Consider the following 21,620-nt stretch of genomic DNA (forward strand, 5'->3'; position numbering starts at 1 on the left):
GCTCAATAAAAAAAGAGTCCTGGTGTAGCACTGTAGAAGCACCTGCTAACCGCAAAGTCGGTGGTTCAAACCCACCCATAGCTCCCTGGAAACCCTACACAAGGTCGCCATGAATGAAACTGACTTGATGTCATTTAACAACAACATATAAAAAGAACCCATCTGAAAAATCTGCATACTGTATGACTTCAACTCTTAAGACATTCTGGACAAGGTAAAACTCCAGAAACAACTAGTTAAAAGGTCAGTGGTTGCCAAGTGCTTAAGGGGAATGGAGGAGGATGAATAGCTGGGACACAGGGCATTTTTAGGGCAATGAAACTGTTTTGTACAATACTCTAATGGTGAACACATGACATTATGTATTTGTCAAAACTTGTAGTACTATACAATACAGAATGAAATGTAAATGATGGGCTTCAGTTAATAATAATGTATCAATACTTGTTTAACAACTGTAACAAATATACCAGGCAAATACAAGAAGTTGATAATTTAAAAAAAGTGTACAGGGTGAAAGGGAATACATTGGAGTTCTCTGTAATTTCTACTTTCTGTACAATTTTTCTGTAAACCTAAAACTGCTCTTCAAAGAAATTTCTCTGACACGTTGTTAAGTGCCTTCAACTCGGTTCCAACTCACAGAGTCCCTGTATAAGGTTTCCTAGGACTGGATGGTGAGTTTGAACTGACAACCTTGAAGTTCAACCTACCTTTTGGTCCAGTGCTTATGTAGTGCACACCAGGGCTCTACATAGCATATTCATATTTATACCACATCAGGAAGTATTATGTTCTGATTAAGTAAGTACACACTTGTATAAAGTTCTTCCTTTTTCACAAGAGTGTGGTCAGTACTCACAAATCCTTTCATAATAATAATAATAAAGACAACCTCCTCCCATAAGAACAAGATTCATTTCCTCCCCATCTCTGGACAGATGGTTACTTTATGTGGATGGGACTGGCTACAGACACACACACAATGGCTTAAGTCTCAATGCAATTGTTGTTAAGTGCTGTGGAGTCAATTAACTCACACCCTGGATAGGGTATATACAGATACAAAAGAGCTAAAACTGGGGGAAAGAGGAACTGAATTAGATGGAGGAAAGGTAAAACTATGAGCTCTTTGTCAGTTTGCCAGCACTAATGTTCTTAATGCCATACACGAAAGAGTCGACAATTACTAATGCTTATAACAAGAAGAGGTACAGGTTTTTCACCTATTCCTTAAGAAGCAGAAATCTGGATTAAACCAAACTCAATCAGAGGCTAAGTAATGATTTCTCAACATTCCAATATGAAATGCAGATGATATTTCTTAGGAAAACCCCAATATGGTTCAAGTCCTAGTATTCTGAACTGCTTATTGATGAGTGATCACTCAAGAGCAAATTAAATTTTAATTCACTTATACTTCAAATTCAGGAGCTCTGGTGGAGTATTCAGTTATGCGTTGGGCTGCTAATCACAAGGTCAGCAGTTCAAATCTAACATTCGCTCCATGGGAGAACGATGAGGCTTTCTGCTCCTGTAAAGATTTACAGCCTCAGAAACTCTATGCAGGGTCGCTGTGAGTCAGCACCGACTTGGTGGCATCTGGCCACCACCACTGATTTCAGGCAGTACCAATTCTAGGGGTGAAAGTGACAGATTGTACCTCTTTCCTCTTCCTACTCAATGCTCTGACAATTAACATCAGTGAGTTCATCTAAAGACACCAAAGTTCCAGAGGACATTCTCATGATCTCTTCCACATGCTGTCTTCTCATCTCTACAACATATCATGAATAATCTTCCCTCCCCAAAAAGAGAAATCTCATATCAATCAACAAGAAGAAATGTAGCCAGAAAATGCTTTCTGATTTGTTAGTGTGCACAGATCTTTCAGAGCTGGTTTGTTTGCATTTCTTTCATTTCTGGTAGATCTATGTACTTTTTTATGTTCTGATTTGCTATCTGTACTTCCTGTGTAAACTGTTCATCTCCTTTGCTGCTTACTGAGTGGAAGCTTGGCACTGGGCTTTTTAAAAATAAAATCAATATATTAAAAAAAAAATGCTTTCTGAGTAAGGAAGACAAGACATGCCACAGTCCAGCATCATCTTCATACTCTAAATCTCTAAGACCCTTAAGAAGATGTTTACTGTAGCTTGTAAGAAGTGAATTTTGCTGTTCCAACCTAATCTCAAAAAATAAAATAAACCAAGACAGTTGCCATCAAGTCAATTCTGACTCATAGAGGGAGGCCCATGTGCTCAATAGAGTTTTGGTATTTGTTTTTAAGTTTTTAATGTGGATTGAGTGCAAGTTTACAGGGCAGATCATCAGTTTTACTTTCAACAAATCATACACCTTGTTTCATTACAATGATTATAATCCCCTCCATGTACCATCAGTTAACAGTATTTCTCTCTATTCATTTTACCTTTTTTTTAAAAAAAAAACACTCAGGCATATATAATAATTTACACCACCAAGGGGCACATTCTGCAAGTCTGCCTCCTGGCCGCTAGCTCTCAGTCCCTCTCTTCCTAGAGTCCCCAGCTGCTCCCTCTCTCCATGTCCCCATCTCTGCCTCCATCTCTGGTGTCGCTGCTTCTCTGGATAGGGTCCCACATTCCGCTTGTGCTCTTCTCCCTTGATGGTCCTAGGGTCCTCTGTTTCTGGACTGCAAGATTAACTACTCCCCCAATTTTGTTATAAAACCTCTACCTTTACATTTCTGACCGTCACAGTTAGTCGTGATAACAATTACTCACTATTGAATCATAAGAATTGTATCTCCATCTCTTTTAACCAGACCCATCTAGACAAGATGAAAACTATTCAGTGGGAACTCTATCTTCCCCACACACTCTTAAACTGAACTCCCTCTTGAAACCTTGTAAGCCAGTCACTTTGTGCCTTTATCGCCCGCCATTTTAGGTAGCCGATGTCTAAGTTGCCCATCCCTATCTACCCTGTGTACAGAACAGAACGGATAGCATTGATACTTGCTGTGAACGCTCCTTAAATGAGTGGCATGAGTATAGGTCAAGTTCATCAAATTGTAGCACTATACCTTTGTTTCCTTTATGAAAATTTTGTAATTTTATTTTTTATCTTCCTCTAGTCAAGTTCTGATCTTCAAGCCATCAAGTCTAGGTCAAATGGGTACCAACTGAAACTTTGGGTGTTCTTGTGCATCTCCCCTTACTTCATATCAGCTGAATGCTTCCCTCTCTGTTCTATTCCTCCATGGTTATGTCCTTGTCCATGGGCTCAGGTGTCTCTAGGTCTCACCACACTTTGGACCAACCAGCCCCTCCTCTTCTCTCTCTCATCTCCAGGCCAAGGTGAGTCTATGGTCTGTGGTTGAACTCAGCCCATTTCTTCATTGCTGCCTTTCCCCCTCTTCCACTCACCAGTACACTACTGTGGTCACCAGCAAGCTTACATGCCTGCTCATGTGTTCCCTTTGAGTTTCAATAGAGTTTTCAATGGCTGGGTTTTCAAAAGTAGGCAGATCTGTCTTCTGAAGTGGCTCTGGGTAGATTCCAACCTCTTGCATTTTAGTTAGCAGTTGAGCACAGTAGCCATTTGTACCACACGAGAACTGCAAGACCTGGGCACTCTTCACAGTTTCAATTAATAATATTTTTTAGAAATAGACATTAAGCAGGCTAAATGTCTAGTATAATCTTGAAAAACAAAGATATAAACATAGAGCAGACATCCCTCTTAGACTTTTATTTTCAAACAGTACTAGAATTTGTGCTAATCAAGTTGGCTTGAAACATAATGTCAAAAAATTATGTTTTTGAATTCTTAGTTTGTGAGTGACATGCCTGGCCCATTGCTATCACATCAGTTCTGACTCATATCGACCCTACAGAACACAGCAGAGATGTCCCATAGGGTTTCCAAGACTATAAATCTTTACATATGCAGATGGCCAGTCTTGGAGTAGCTGGTAGGTTTGAACTGCTGACTTTCCATCTAGCAACTGAGCATTAGCGCTCCCTGGGTGACATGTTTTTACTTTTATGACACAGCAGGAATCCATTTTATTTAAAATAAAATATTAAAATAATCAGTATATTCCACTCTGGACAGTCCTTGTAACTCAGCAGGGCAGAGGAAAGAAGACGCATGTCTCAGTTCTTTGGGATGTGAACAATCTGAAATGAATCTTTATGACTGAACCACTGGACCTAAAGGCTATAGACCACTGCCTGACAGAACATCTAGGTGAACTGGCAAAGCACACTTCAGAAAGATCATGTTCTACATAGGTCCTAGGGTCCTCTGTTTCTGGACTGCAAGATTAACTACTGATGAGTGCCCTCTGGGATCCTAAAAGCTTCAGAGCTGCCATCTAAGAAGCAACCATAAGTCTCTTTCGACCTGAAGCATAGGAGAAAGAAGAAAAAATGAAAATGCAAGGAAGTAAGGAGTCAAAAGGAAGTAATTAGTTCAAAGCCCACATGAACCACGATGTCCTCTAACCTGAGACCAGAAGAGCTAGATGGTCCCCAACTACCAATACCAACCACTCTGTCCAAGATCACAACAGAAGGTCACAGTTAGAATGGTTTAAAAAAAAATCAGAACAAAATTCAGAGACACCCCTGCTCTCAGAACACTAGAGGAACCCCTGAGGCTATTACTGTCCTGTGAAAACCTAATTTGAAACCAAAGACATTCCTGGAGGTCACTGTCAACCAAACAATAGACAGGGCTATAAAACAAAAACATGAAGAATGTGTTCTCCGAACAATGAACTATGCAAGACCAACATTTACCCCAAACAAAAGAGAAGACAGAGAAGGGATGAGGAATGGGGAAGCTCAGGGAGGAATTAGATGAGGACACATTGTGGGATAGCATTCAATGTTTTAGAACAATTTCTTTTGGAACTGTAGATTGGGAGAGCTAATTTGCTATGTAAACTTCTCCCTAAATTACAATAAAATGTGTTTTTTGTTTTGTTTTTTTAATGAGTCTTCAAAAAGAAGTGATTTTTTTTGTCTATAACATTTTCCCTAAAATGGTGACTTTCAAAGATTTTATAAGCACTGGAAATTTATAAAGACAAAAATCATATACAAAAAGTAGATTTGCTCCAGGTGAAACAAGTGTAGCAGTCCCCTGTTCAGGTCCCCTTGGCTGCCTACTCAGTTACCCTTGGGCCCCATTTCAGAAGCTTCAACTTACATAATTTAAAAAACAGCCCTTTGGTTGTTCACTTTGGGCAAAATGAACAATAAATGTTTTTTTAAATGAATGACACATAATGAGTGCTTCCTAAAAAAAAAATCATACAAAAAAGTCTTTCATCATTGATTCGATGAAAATCAAACTCATCAAGTAGTAAACAAGAGAATCCTGAAGTTTCTCTAAAAGAATTCCTCCTGACTAGAGGTAATGTTTGTGAATTAGGTTCCAAGGTTTCCTAGGATTTCTTCATTGACGTCTTACTATGATTTACCAGATCCGGAAAAGGTGCTGAGTTTCTGTCTGGGGTGATGAAAAACTTTTGGGAAAGGTCACAACGGAAAAGAATTTAAAAGGTTAAAATGGCAAAATGTTTGCTATGTAGATCCTTATTTACCACACTGAAATTAACCAATGACTAAGACTGATCAGGTTTATACAACCAACATGACACTACCAGTAATAGAAATCTACCTCCTTCACCCAAACTTGGTAGTACATGAAGCTCAGAGAGGCTGTCCACAGGAGAGGGAAGAAGACAGACTCACAGCTCTTCCCTGTCTCCTGGATTGAGCCACACCTTTTACTGTGCCTGGCAATGCACACCCACACCCCTCAGAGTCTTAGAGTAAGTTTTCCTTCCAGAGAGACGATAACTCATTCTCAAAGGCTTGCTTAACTTGTTTTGTCTCAAACCTCTTGTTTTTTTTCCTAATATATGAAAGTGACCAGTTATATGCCTTATTTTAAAAAGTCCCTAGGTGTGAATGGTTTGCACTCAGGCAATTCAAACCCACCAGCTGCTCCTTAGAAACCCTATACAGCATCGTTATGGGTTGGAACCAACTCAACAGCACTCACCACCACCAACAACTAACCTAAAGGGAGCATGCAATTCTGTAGGATATGCACAGGACTGTGAACCAGTTCCTCTGCAAGACAAAGATGAGGCTTTCGGCTCCCACAAAGATTTATAGCCTTGGAAACCCTATACTGGGTCGCTATGAGTTGGAACCAATTTGACAGCCTTGAACAACAACCAACACAAAGGTTGGCGGTTCTAACTGGTGTGGTGCTGTAAAATAAGCACTGGACCTCAAGGTTGGTTTGAAGTGCAAGGTCATGGTTCAAACTCAGCAGGCCCTCCTTGAAAACACTATACAGGGTTGATATGAGTCAGATGACTCGACAGCACTTAACAACAACAACAATAAACCACTTAGAGGTATGGCTAAAATAAACCCTGGAGATTACAACAAAGAAAATTACAACAAAGAAAACTCTAGGGCGCAGTTCTACTCTGTAACCCACTGGGCTGTTAGAAGGTGGAAATGACTTGAGGCCAAAGAGTTTGTTTTGGGATTTGTTATTTTTGCTTTGCTTTTTTTGTTTGTTTGTTTAAAATTAACTTTTAAAGTCACCCTGCTGATTTTAAAAGATAACAATTAAAATTGTTTTTCCACTCATTACACATGTGACCATGCCTCCCACTGGGTGTTAAGAACACCTCAGGAAGAGAATTCTAGCAGAGGATACAAGGGGTATTGCTGGTGTGGCGTGGTAGGATAATGCACTAGACTGCAGGGTCAGCAGTTCAAATCCACCATCCACTCCTTGGAAACCCTATCTATACTAGGTCGCTATGGGTTGGAACCAACTCAACAGCACTTCAAAACAACAACAACAACAACATAAGGGGTGTTGGAAGAAGAAACGCCTTACTCTTGCTTTCAGTTTTGAACTTTTTTAAGGTTGATGACAGGGTAGGAAATGCATAATCAGATTCAACTCAAACTGCAGGAATATTACTTGCCTAAGCTCTGGTAGTTTTCACATTCTTATCAACAAAGAAAATACTGAAGGTGTCAAGGACTTCATTCTTCTTGGATCAACTATCAACACTCATGAAAGCAGCAGTCAAGAAATCAAACGATGTATTACATTAGGCAAATCTGTTGCACAAGACCTTTTAAGTGTTGAAGAGCAAAGGTGTCAGCTTGAGGACTAAGGTGCGCCTGACCCAAGCCATGGTATTTTCAATAACCTCATATGCATGCGAAATCTGGACAGTGAATAAGGAAGACCGTAGAAGAATTGACGCATTTGAGTTATGGTGTTGGAGGAGAATACTGAAAGTGCCATGGGCTGCCAAAAGAACCAACAGATCTGTGTTGGAAGAAGTGCAGCCAGAGTGCTCCTTGGAGGCCAGGATGGCCAAACTCATTTCTCTCATACTTCAGACATATTGTCAGGAGGGACCAGTCACCGGAGAAGGATATTATGTTTGGTAAGGTGGAGGGTCAGAGAAAAAGAGGAAGACCTCTAAAGAGATGGATTGGCCAAGTGGCAGCATCGATGGACTCAAGCGAGGCAACAACAGTAGTGAGATTGGCCCAGGATCAGGCAGTGTTTTGTTCTGTTGTGCATAGGGTCACTCACTATGAGTCGGTACTGATTCGATGGCACCTAACAACAACAACAAAAGCTCTGGTAGCATAATGGTTACAAATCAGGCTGCTAATCTCAAGGTCAGCAGTTCAAAACTACCAGCGGTTCCACGGGAGAAAGATGAAGCTTTCTGCTCCTGTAAAGATTTACAGCCTTGGAAACCCTACGTAGGGTTGCTAAGGGTCGGAATCGACTCAAAGGCACTTAACAACAACAAATATGTTGTGGTGTTGTGCTGTGAGTTAATGCGCTGGGCTGCAAACTCGGTTTGAATTGTGAGGTTGGCAGTTTAAGCTCACTAGTTTCTCCTAGGAAACCCTACACAGGGTCGCTACGAGTCAGAACCGACTCAACTGCACTTAACAACGTTAAGGAGTATGGCGGCTCTGTAGGATAAACACTGTAAGGTGAACCACAAGGCTGGCAGTCAACACTCACTAGCTGCTCAGTGGGAGAAAGATGAGACCTTCTGCAAAGATTCACAGCCTCTGAAACCCAATACAGGGTCTCGATGAGTGAGAACCGATTCAAAGGCACTTACCATTAACAACAAGTACGTTGTTGTTATTCATTGCTATCAATTGATTTTGATTCCTCGGGACCCCATGTATACAACATAGAACCATTCCATTGGGTCATCAAGACTGTAACCTTTCAGAAGCAGATGACCAGTCTGTCTTCCGAGATGCCTCTGGGTGAGTTAGCACATCCACCTTCCAGTAGCAATAAAGTACTTAACTATCTGTACCACCCAGGAATTCTTACATGCTTAGAAATAACTATTTAACAGGACAGATTGGCTGGGGGAGGTAAGGAATGAAGACCACTCTTAAAATATCTGACTTGACACGTAATTCCCAAGGCGCACCAATAGTCCTACCTACTCTATGGAAGTCTTGTACACTATAAAGTGTTCATTATATGAGAAGAAGCAAGGACTATCAGATAGGAAAGTCATTTTTCCCTCATGGATTTTCATTAGAATTATCAAAGAATGGAATACTTCAGGATTACTTCAAAAGCTGAACCGAAAACACAGATGTATAAGTTATTTTCATATTCTGCTGGCAGCCCGAAAATACAATTTCCTCCAAAAACATTCAGAGGGTGGGAGAGACAACATTTCAAAATATTTTTCCCTAATGTAGTTAAGGCTTGTTTCACTATTCAAAGTCATAAGAGTTATTCTAGTGCATAAAAAGATAATGCAAATGGAACGAATAATATTTTACTAGGATGTTTATCCAATTAGTTAGGAATTTTTTATTTATATTATTCTGCACCCCCCAAAAAAACACTTTTAAGTTGATAAAGCACTACTTAAGAGACTTAAGATGAATGGAAAGCTACCAAAATGAATCAACAGGATATTATAGATATAACCAATGATTAATGAAGGTAAAAAGCAAGTTGATTGGTGCAGAAGTCTTAATTCCAGACTATGTTATAGAAATCTAAACGTTATTCAAGAACAAGGGACAAAAGAGAAGAGAAGAGGGGACACATGAATAAACGTTTGCATGTTCACACAAGTCTGAGCAATCACTGGAGTAAGAGAGACAGAAGTGTGGGGACAGAAAGGAGTGAGAAGAAGGAAGTTTATCAGCAAGTAGATATTGACTGAGGAGCAGCCTGGTATAAAAGAGAGAGATTCTCAATCTTCAATCTGCTAATAGGTAATAGAGCAGAAAGAAGTAGCCAACTACAGAGCTCGTCTCTGCTTTGTAAGGAAAGATCTCCCAATGCCAGCTAAGACAGACACATGAAATAACCAACTTCCACTCAATACAATCTGAAAATTGGACTGTGTTGGCCTTGGCACTTATGCTCCATATAATGAATGATGTATTTAGCTGAAAGTTCATGTTCTTAACAGAAGCAATTAGTCTAGTGATGTGCTGCTGTTCGTCATCAGCCATTTGTCATTTGCTCCATAGCCAACACACTCGTGAAGGAAGAGAGACCTGCTAGCAAGGACAAGTGCCGGTGTTCAGGGAAGCAAGGATACATTACATGGTCAGGCCCCAGCCTGCAACTCTGACCAGTCTCTAGACACTCGAGGACTTGATGAACCAATGCTGTTGTGACTTTCCATCACTCATTTCTGACTCATGGTGATCCTGTATAAAGCCAAGGCAACCACAGTTCCAGCCATGACATTGTTTTTGTTAAGTGCCGTTGACTCGGTTCCGACCCATAGCGACCCTGTATAGGGTTTCTGAGGAGAGGCTGGAGAGCTTGAACCACCGACCTTGCTGTTCAAATGAACTTGCAGTCCAGCGCATTAACCCACAGCGCCACACCAGGACTCCATTTTAGAATCCTTCAATAATGCAACTCAATGCTTGCATTTTTTTTCTCCAGTTTTTTTTCCGCTTGAGAAATGCAGACTGTGCTCTTTCCTTTTGGTTTGCTAACTCCAGGTCTTTGCACATTTCATTGTTATATTTTGTGTTCTCCAGCCACCCTTTGAAATCTTCTATTCTAGAAGCCTTGAAAACTTAGAAAAGAGATATTCTGTGAAGAAATGATATAGATGAAAGTATTTTAACTAGAGATTTTGGTGGTAGAAGGTCCCAAACATTTACAAAGGAAACAGAAGAAAATACACATTTATTCTGAACAACAGAAAGCAGAAGTTATGGAATTTGGTGAGACTCGCTAAACTAATAGCCAAAGACCTGCAAATTAATACCTGTGAGGCAGGTGTTATGTGAGGAATTAATGAAATAGTGAGATAGGAGCTGAAACATATCTTTGTTCAAATCCAGTTTTTCAGGTGAAAGAATTCCATTTTCTTCCCCACTCAGGTAGCTTATAAATCATCCACGGATCTCTGTCCTTTTTTGGCGAGGCTATTGTTGAGTTCATACTTCTCAACCTATACTTGGACTTAGTTTTGTTTAAAAAGTGAGTAAAGGATTGTGAGATTGGCCCAGGATTGGGCAATGTTTCATTCTGTTGTGCATAGAGAATCACTATGAGTTGGCACCTAACTCATAGTTAGGTACCTAACAACAACAACAGGACTTTTGTTTAGCCGGGGATCTTGCTGCTTAAGGTTGATAAACTCCATCGTCTGATCTACAGTAAGGTATAGTTTGCTTTTGGAAAAAGTACCCACATATTAGGACTCTGTTAGGTAACTGTGTTGTAAAACAATGTTATTACTGTCCTTTAAGTGACAGGAAAGTGTACCTATATTATCTTCATTGCTTCAGTGTGATTCAGGGAAAAAAAATACAAGAAATGAAAAAACATTTCCATCTATGTTGTTGTTACATGCCATCCAGTTGGTTCTGACTCATAGTGACCCTGTAAAGGGTTTCTGAGGCTGTAAATCTTTGCAGGAGCAGAAGGCCTCATCTTTCTCCCATGAGCAGCTGGTAGATTCGAACTGGCGACCTTGCAGTTCTCAATCCAGTGCTTATCCCACAGAGCCACTGCACTCCCAATTCAGTCTACAATCCTTTCATTTAATAGCTGCATCCCAGGAGTGTCTAGGACAGCAATAAGATCATTACTTTGTAACCTGGAGGCCATCATTGTCTTGAAATGGAACAGATAAGTTAATATATCCCTGTTCACCTTTTAGTAAGGCATCCTGGTAGCACACTGATTAAACACTCAGTTAACCAAAGGTCAGTGGTTCAAACCCACCGGCCGCTCTTTAGGGGAATGATGAAGCTGTGTCCCTCTGTAAAGGTTTAGAAACCCTATGGAGTACTTCCGCTTTGTCTTATAGGTAGGTAGCCATGCATCAGAATTGCCTCAGTGGCAGTGGGTAACCTTTTGTGGGTGAAAAGGAAATCAAGATATCCATTAGGAAGAACACCTTAAATATTAGCAAGAAATGTTTCTAATCAGTCTCTTTGCTAATTGAAACTAGGTTATAAATAAATTCTGCCTAAACTATTTTAATAAAATCTCTTTCTCTTTTTTTTTTTTCTCTCTCCAACAAAACGCCAGTTAGCACCAGGTCAATTCTGACTCATCACAACCCCATGTGTGTCAGAGTACAGAGTCCTCCCTCCTTAGGGCTTTGGATAGCTGGAATCTTATGGAAGTAGACCACCAGGATTTCTTTCCAAGGTGCCTCTGGATGGACTTGAACCTCCAAACTTCTTGTTAGCAGCCAAATTCTTTAACTGTCTGTACCATCCAGGGATATAAAATACATCTTGGGAGAGAAATGAGAGCAAGCCAGTAAAGCACACAGCACTGTGATAAATAAGCTAATTCTAAACCCTAGAGGGCATAGATGCACAGCAATAATATAATTTTCCATTAAATTTAGAGAGAAAAAAAAATAATAAAATCACCTAAGATGTCTAGTTTTAACATTTGCCAAATGTTGTTTCTTTTCCTAAAAGGGAGATTTCTTTTTTCTTGCCTTTTGTTCATAGTCTCATTAACACTATAAGTAAGACGACTCAGGAGGTGAAAATCCACTTCAGCTTTCCCAACAATGTAAACTGATCAAGGAAGGCAGGGGTGAATATGAGAATAACAGATCGATGATGTTGCTGGCACTGTAATTTTACAGTCGTGACACTAGCTCCCTCTTCAACAACTGCTCTGTGTGCCTGTCTACCCCGTTTTTAATCAGTGCTTCCCCTGCCTCCCACAATTACTCACACAGTCCTGCAGAATAATTTTCTTACCCCTGCCTGGCATCACAACAAAGCTCAGAAGCAGGAAGGAACGCCACTTAAAGACAGGTCAGACAATGATGTAATTAACAGATCAAGGAGAGGTGGTATTTTTTTTAAATCCCATAGAGCAAAAGTTAGGCTGTTTCTTGGATCATAACACTACCAGGAAACTACAGTCACTTAAAACACTATTACCTAACTCCAGTCTTTTTCTCTCCAAGTGAATATAAGCATGTGTAACTATCACCATTTCCTGTAAAAGTTAAAAGTGTCAGAAATTTTCATTAGAAGCAAATTTAAAACCAACTGGGAGAAAAGGCTCTCCAGCAACCCATGTTAGGCTGGGTGCAGGGAGTACATGTGTGTAAGTCTCTGTCAAATCAGTTTCTTAGAACAGGAATCCAGGATGCAAGAAACAAAGTCAGCCTACAAAGAACCTAATTTTACACATGCTAAGTGCTAGGGATGGAAAGGTAATTAAACTAGTCTCTGGATTTAAGAAGTTCTGGTGTGGCACTGTAGAATAAGTACTGGACCGCAAAGTCAGTTTCGACAGCAAAGTATTCAATTTAAACTCACCAGTTGCTCCTAGGAAATCCTATACAGTATTGCCATGAGTTGGAACCGACTAGATGGCACTTAACAACATTAACAGCTGAGTTTAATAGAGTAGACAAATTGTGAAGATTGTCAACAGATGGTTTCACAGAATCATTTGTGGTACATTTTGTGAGTCTATAGCTCTGGTAGCGTAGTGGTTACGAATCGGGCTGCAAGTCACAAGGTCAGCAGTTCAAAACTATCAGCGGTTCCGCGGGAGAAAGATGTGGCGGTCTGCTCCCGTAAAGATTTACAGCCTCGGAAACCCTGTACAGGGTCGCTATGAGTCGGAATCAACTCCACAGCACATAACAACAACAACAACAACATAGCTTCAACCACAGGATAAGACAAGAGAAATGGAGTGTCTTGTTCAATCTACCCAAGAAAGATAAAGAATCAATAGACAAAGGGCTAGGAACCAAACTCATGACTGCAGACAAATTAGAGACCAATCAGATATGGCTTTCAAAATGTGTTCTTTAATAGATATTACAAGCCATATGATCAGAAGTACCTCTAGCTATGAATAAGAGAAGTATATTTCACTTAGGTGGTTGTGTTTTCATTTCAAGAAAGGAATTGGATTCTAGATTAGAAGTTTCTGACTCCATGTTGCAAAATCAGTTATACCTCAGTCACTTTTACTCACTCTTCAATAAATACTACAGTTTGATTCACTGTGTTTAGTAGTAATCTTACTGACAAAGTAAACACAAAATGCACAATTGTTTTTTTAAATACAACATGACTTTTCAATCTACTTAGAATTTAGCTGATATTAGGGGAACATTCCCCCTGACAAAAGATGGATGAGGATGACAACAATCAAAGTATTTTTCATACTATGGTAAATAACACAGATTGAGAATTGCCACTCTAATTAAAAATCTTTTATTTTCCCAGCGGGAGGCATAACCAACCACCAACTGCTGTCGAATCAGCTTCAACTCACAGCAACCCCATGTATGACAAAGTAGAACTCTATTCTAGAGTTCTACTTGTATTTTGGGGAAACAAATAGCCAGGCTTTTCTTCTGAGGTGCCTCTGGGGTTTGATCTACCAATCTTTTTTTTGATTAGCAGCCAAGAGACTAACCATTCACACCACCCAGGGTACCTGGCAAATAGTAGCCAACCAACAGTACAGTGGCTAACCTTTCTGAATGCACATGTTGTTGTTGTTGTTAAGTGCCGTCGAGTCAATTCTGACCCATAGCGACCCTGTATAGGGTTTCTGAGGAGCAGCTGGTGAGCTTGAACCACCAACCTTGCAGTTCAAACGACTTTGGAGTCTGGCGCATTAACCCACAGTGCCACACACCAGGAGTCCTGAATGCACATAGAGGAGAGAAAGTATTAATGGTATGTTTTTCATCTGTATCCCCTTCCAGTAATTCAGAAGTTGATCCTGACAATTTGCTGTAGCTGAATAAGTAATGTCTATAAACTAAGACAAACAGCCCACCAAAAATAAAATAAAATAATTGTCTTAGTACTTGCAAGTTTTGGCTGCAAGACACCTACTCCCTGAAGCCCAAAGTAGAATCTTAACTTCTACAGCAGTTTGGCCCCTTTTCCATATCCAAAATAATCAGTTGTACAAAATTGGTTTCATTCCAAAACTGTCCGGACTTTGTTCATCCACCAACATCTGGGTTCAACATGATTTCTGACCTCTCCCTCAAACTGCGAATTTCAAAAACCAAGGACCTCACTGAACAAGAAAAGTAATGTCACAAGTCAAGGCCACAGGTAAAACAGAAGCTTGGATTCACAGAAACACTACTGAGAAATATTCCTAAGCATCTAAAATACTGAAAAGGCTTTTTAAGTAGGAAAGTTTCACTATACTTTCTCAGCTTAAAAGTATTCATCTTGTGGATGAGAAACATATTTTCCAGAAAGCTAAATGGTCTTACTATGTAGCTAAAATAAGCTTTCTCTCTTTCTAGAGCAAGTATACTCTCTCTGCTGTTGAGTTTGGCTCCTCGAACCTGGTTCATAATTTGAAACCCCAAAACTGATGATTTAAAAAATATATATTTCATAAGTTGACCTAGTTTGGAAGCCTGGATTCCTTTACATTGCCAATGAACTAAAACCATTCATGAGAATGAGGCTTTTGAATGTTGAGAATGTTCTTTGGGGCTCAGCGCAAAGATATTTGGCATAGAAGACTGTAAATATTTGTAAAACATTGGGTAAATGGGCAGGTTTGACCGTACTCAAAGCTTCACTTCCAGCACAGTAATTATCTAAAGTGACTGATATGGAGTTTCTTCTTTTCATATATATATGGGGGGGGGGGGGGGGGGGGGAACCTAAGCATTTTTTTTAACTAAAAAAAAAGCAACCTGATTCTGCTACTCAACATCTTTTTTACATTCACTCTACTTATTTACCTTGTATTTGTTTACTCATCAAGACAGTTTCAATTAGAGAGACTACTGAAAGAATTTTTTCCTCTACGTTTATACATAATCACAAAACAATAAAAAGTGAACAAGCAGGCCAGGGGTGGTGGGGGTCAGAGAGGTTTTGGATTTCATAATACAATGATCTCCAAATGGCTTTGAGGATCTCTCATACATAGATTACTGTTTCTCCCTCTCTCTCCTTCTCAAGACAGTTTGAGAAATACTTAAGGGTATGCATTTTCTTGTGGAATGAACTAGGGTCGGGAAGAAAGAGCTGAGTAAGGAAAAAGAGGCACCAGCAGAGGAATTAAATGTGGAAAAGGACCAGGCACCAGGAGGCTTGTTTTAGTGAAACCTGCAGCAGCCAGAGACTCCAATTAGCCTGCAACTAACTCAGTGAAGACTGGCTGGGTTCCTTTTGCCTCTTATCCATACCCTAAAAACTGAGTCATTTGAAAGTTCACTTATTTTGCATCTGGACCTAAACATCAGCACCACCCCCATCTGCTGTTTCAGGAATGTTAGGGACGTTATCCTTTCTTTCACATCTCTCAATGTTCAAATAAACACCCAGAAATGTCTAATGAGAATACAGACAATTCCATTAGGAGCCTCAGCTAACCTTTTGGTATGTGTGGCAGGCAAAAAAAAAAACGACATGAAGAAAGTGGACTGAATTCTGAGAAATGTGAAGGTGGGGATCCAGGCTTCCAGAACATACAATTAACAGAATCCCTCCAACCAGGAAGAAAAGCAAGAGGTGCTCTGATGGGGTTGAGCAAACAGACACCTTTCTCTTGTCTGAATGGAATGTTTGAGAGGAAATCAGTTTCATTTTAAGTCAAACTTGAGAATTGCCATAGAGGATCCAGGTTTCATTCTGTTTTATAAGCAAGGATCTGGTAAACGAGTATCAGAATGTATGGCTAAAATACATGTCAATATACTGGTATGCAGTTCCAAATAACAGAAGGTAAACACCCAAGGTTATTCCAACTCTTGGTATCGACTTAAATAAAACATAGGAAGGTTTGATCTCATCTTAAATTTTACGACACATTCTGTAGAGACTGTTTGCAAATTAAACTCTTTAAAAAAAAAAAAAAAACCTTTACAAAAACACCTATTTTTAAAAGTTAACAGGTGTTTAAGGTCTTGAGAATTTACTGAATTCGGTAAGGTTTCAGCAGGGGAGGCGCGGGGGAGGGGGGCTGTTTAAAACCATGGTGTCACACACATCCATTGGTCTCCGGTTCTCTTTTCTTAGTCAAGCACCGGTCCTGTCTTTCAACGCCTGCAACATTTTAAAAGCTCGCAAAACCTACCTCGGCAGAAGAGCCGTGTTGCTCCAGGCAGCTGAGCTTCTTCTCAGTGGCCTCCCTCCCGTTTCTCTTCCGATGCGCTTACTCGGAGGAGGGGGAACTGTTCCATTCTCTCCCTCTTCCTCCGTGCTCTGCGGCTGACAGCTTGACACTTTGCAGGATTGCAACAGGACTTCTGCTCCCAGACCGATTGGCCCGGAGGAGGAGCACACACCGCCTCCTGGCCGCAGCAGTCGCGGCGGGTGAATCTGACAGCAGAACGCGCAGCAGAGCGCACAGCAGAGCTCCAAACAGGCGCTCCGCAGCCCGGCGTTTACTTATACAGGAAGCTGAGGCGCGGCCCTTCCTACTTCCCAGCTGGGTCGCACTTCAGCTGCAGGTGAGGATGGCCTTAACCCTGTCTGAGCCCCGCCTGCCGCGCGTGGGTGCAAGCCAGCTCTCCCACACTCGCTCTGCCTGTCGGGATTTCTCCCGTGTACTCCTGGAGCAAGAACAAATGGTTCGAACCCACCCACCGCTTCCTAGGTTAAAGACATGTCAGCATTGGAAACCCTATGGGGCAGTTCTAGTCTATCCTATAGGATCGATGGCACACAATTCCTGGGACTGAGGTCCCTGAAGTCAGGGCTGCCCAGGCGAAGAAATGTCACCTGTTGGCCATCAGCGTTTGCTGCTTCTCTGCCCACTGCCTCACTCATTCCCAGCACTTTAAATTTTTCTTCTAACAGCCCCAGACTTGCCTTTCCCACCTCACTGGAGAACAGTTTTTACACAAACACTTCCAGTGCATGAGCTCATCCAAAACACCTTGTACCTGATTTGTCTTTGTGCGTCTAATGATAAAATTAGAATGCAAGCAAATCAAATCAGGACATTCTTAGCTTACCTCATAAAATACAGGCATGTCTTTATGAAACAATGATTGCTTCAAAGGCTTTTCAACAAAATTTGTGGGGAAAACAAAGTAATTTCTTTTGTCATCAGTTAAAGAAAATGTAGGTTCCCTGGCCGATACAAGTGGTCTATTAAAAACAACAACAATCTTTAAGGAACCCTGTTGGCACTGTGTACTAGGCATTGGGCTTGACTATAAACTAATGGACTAGGTAGTTCTAAGCTACCCAATGCACTGTGGAAGAAACACCTGGTGATCTGTTTTCATGAAGATTAACAACCAAAACCTCACTGCTATCAAGTTGATTCTAACGCACAATGACTAGAGTTTCCAAGACTGAATTTGTGTGTGGGCAGACAGTCTCATCTTTCTTCCACGAAGTGACTGGTAGGTTTGAATCGTCAATCTTGTGGTTAGCAGCCCAATGCCTAATGCACAGTGCCACCAGGGCTCCTTAAAGATTGTTGTCATTGTTCTTGTTAAGTGCCATCAAGTCGGTTCCAACTCATAGAGACCCTCTATAGAATTTCCAAGCAGGGCCTGGTGGGTTTGAACCATCGACCTTGCGGTTAGCATTCCAATGCTTACCCTGCAGTGTCATACTAGGACACCATCTCCCCTTAAAGATGACATCCAAGAAAATCCTATGGAGTTCAGTACTATTCTGTTACACAATGGAGTCAGCAGAAATTGGAATAGACGCTGGCGATGTATTTGTTTTGTTAAAGAAAATGTAACAGAAAAATCCAGAGGCTGTGGAGTACTATGAAGTGCTAACTTCCTCGCTTCAAAAGCCATTTCATTTGAGTGATGTGTGTAACATGACATACCTCCTCACACCCTATACAACTATACGTCTCAATCTCAGTTCGCAATCTGTTACCCATTGCCATTTAGAAACGCCACTGCTCCGATGGAGGTATCTTTCTGTGCTGTAAAGCCACTCAACTTTTGCAGCCTGAGTCAGGAATGTGCTTCCTAAAAGGAAGAGAATCACACGCCCTTTGTGAAAGGGATCTCTGCTTGCCAGTGAAGTAGCAGCAGTAGGCACCTTTCCAAGCAACACAAGAAAACTGTTTCTCAGCGCTCTGTGTTAGAGAAAATCTCTAGGTCAAAGCCAATTGCTGAAGAACACAGTGTATCTATGTGTATAATGCTAGGGCAGAGGACACGCCCATGGGGGGGTGCACAAGAGACGGAGGCTAAAACAGCAAGAGAACACACAGTGGGAGCCCAAAGTAATAGAATCAAAGGATATGTGAGCTTGAAACGCCCTTTTATTTTAGTTGAGCAAAATTTTACACATGAAGAAACTAAGGTCCAGAGAGATTGAAGCAGTTGGCCAAAATCAGAGAGGGCAGGGCTATGTGAGATGAGAAATATGATGTACATTAAGTATTTCAAAGAATGTTCTTAGTAATGTAACCATCAGTGATGCACTGGAACCTCAAAAGATAAACCACACACTTTCTACAAGCTTAGTTTATTTACTAGAATCTATACAAAACTTGGGTGCCTTAAACCAAAGTTCAACCCAGAGTCCACTTTTTCAATTACCACACAATTAAGTTATAATCTCTTATCCACAGGATAAGTGAGCAAGCTGCTACCAGTATGCATGAAAGCTGGTCAAACAATCAGGCAGCCTGTTGTCACAAATGGCTGGGGGAAGGAAAAAATATTTTGTATAACTGAATAATGTCAACACTGATTATTTTCAACCAGGCAAGATTTGAAAACATACATTTCAAAAACTTAGTTAAGACTAAAGGAATATGTTGAACACTCTAATATTCTGCAAACAAGTCTTTTCAGGGCTGCCTAATGAACCCACAATATATATCCATTCATTATTGATCTGCTGATTCAGATAAACTGCTAGGTGCTAGGAAGACAGAGAAGTTGGTTAGCGTCCCTATCCACAGTCAGAGGCCTTTCTGTCCAAGGAAGAAGTCAGGTAAGCACATCAATGATCAGGGGACTATGATTTCAAACTAACTCGGCAGCACTTAGCAACAACATAATGTGGGCATTAGTGAGTCAGTGGTACAATTCTCGCCTTCCATGTGAGAGACAGTGGTCAATTCCCAACCAATACACCTTATCATGTCCCAGGTGTGGCACTGAGGATAAACACTAGACCATATAAAGTTGGTTTGAACTGAAAGGTAGTTCAAACTCACCAGCCACTCCTCAGACATCCTATACAGGGTCACTATGAGTTGGAACTGACTTGACGGCACTTAACATAAACAATCACTTAGCTGGTGATCATGGATGAACTGAGATCACCCACCAAAGGTAACATGCTTAGAAGTGGAAAAGCAAAAGTTTTGTACCAAAACTCTACCATCTCATTACTTGGTGGTGGTGGTGGTATGTAGAGTAGGTTTGACTCATAGCGATCCTGCATAGGGTTTCTGAACCTGTGAATCTTTCTGGGAGCAGACAGACTCATCTTTCTCCTGAGGAGCAGCTGGTAGTTTCAAACTGCTGACCTTGAAGTTAGTAGCCTGGCTCATAGCCACTATTCTACCAGAGCTCCTTACGCAAGTTTTTTTTGTATTTTTTTTTTTAACATGACCCAAACTCAGTTTTCTCATTTCAAACGTTGTTGTTGTTGTTGTTTTCTGCCATAGAGTCAGCCCCAACTCATGGTGACCACCTGCAAAGTGGACCAAAATGCCACTGTGCCTTGCCCATGACCGGATTGTTGTAATGCACAGGGTTTTCATAGGCTGATTTTTAGAAATACATCACTAGGCTTTTCTTTCTAGTCCACCTTAGACCAGAAGATCCACTGAAATTTGTTTAGCATCATGTTGTTGCTAAGTGCTGACTTATAGCCACCTTATAAGGGTTTCCAAGGAGCAGCTGGTAGATTTGAACTGCCAATTTTGTGGTTTGCAGTCCAGTACTAATCCTACAACGCCGCACCAAGAGTACGTTCATGGCACCGCACAAGTCATCACTGACAGACAGGATAGGGCTGTGCAGGAGGCACACCAAATCCAGGTCTCCCACACAGAAGGGAAGAATTCTACCACTGAAACAAGAGGAATATTCTCTTGTTGTTGTGAGGGTAAATGAAAGATTTATAAAATAGTTACCAAAGTGTCATGTGGTAACGTCAGAGACATCTATGCTGAACAAGTCTGGGAAATGGGACAGGAAAATGGTACCTCCTGGAATTGTGCAGTATACAACCTGCTCAGCTACACACCATGGCCTTGACCTGATACACAGTTGGAACTTAGTCAATACACTCTGCTAACAAGACAAAAGAAAGGGTGCAGAAAAGAGAACCCCAACGAACACCAGGATTTAAAGGGTGAGTAAAAGCAGTTACCACCAAATTAGCCTAACAGGAACCGATACTAGTGCAAAAACAAATGTAAGATTTGGTATCACAAACTGAGAAGTAAAAGCCAGCCACTAAACACTACAAAAACATGGTTTCATTTTCTGAGCAATAACAAACAAGAGCATTACAAAGTGTACACCGGAGATGACAATCATGTTGACCTTCATCATAATAATCATTTCCTAATCTAAATTACAGACTTTGCCAAAGAAAAGGCAAACAAAATCCTAACATTAATGGTAAGTAATCTAAATGACAGCAACTGTATTAACTTGCAATATACCTAAAGTCAGATAAAGTTAAAGCAAAATAAACCCAAGACAAACTTAACGTTTTCCCTGTATGTTGTTGTTATTGTTGTTAAGTGCCGGTTCTGGCCCACAGCGACCCTGTATAGTGTTTCCGAGGAGCAGTTGGTGAGTTTGAACCACCGACCTTGCAGTTCAAATGGCTTTGCAGTGTGGCGCATTAACCCACAGCGCCACATCAGGACTCCTTCCCTGTATACAAGGCCAATAATAATAATAATGTAAGTACTAGATTCTATCTATATAGCTCTGCTCTGTCAGTTTGTTGTACTGTGGTGACTTCTGCATTGCTGTGATTCTGGATGCTACGCCACCAATATTTCAAATACCAGCAGGGTCACCCATGGTGACAGGTTTCAGCAAAGCTCCCAAACTAAAGCAGACTATGAAGAGGGACCTGTTAATC

Source organism: Chrysochloris asiatica, unplaced genomic scaffold, assembly GCF_000296735.1.
Source record: "Chrysochloris asiatica unplaced genomic scaffold, ChrAsi1.0 scaffold00040, whole genome shotgun sequence".
Taxonomy (NCBI): domain Eukaryota; kingdom Metazoa; phylum Chordata; class Mammalia; order Afrosoricida; family Chrysochloridae; genus Chrysochloris; species Chrysochloris asiatica.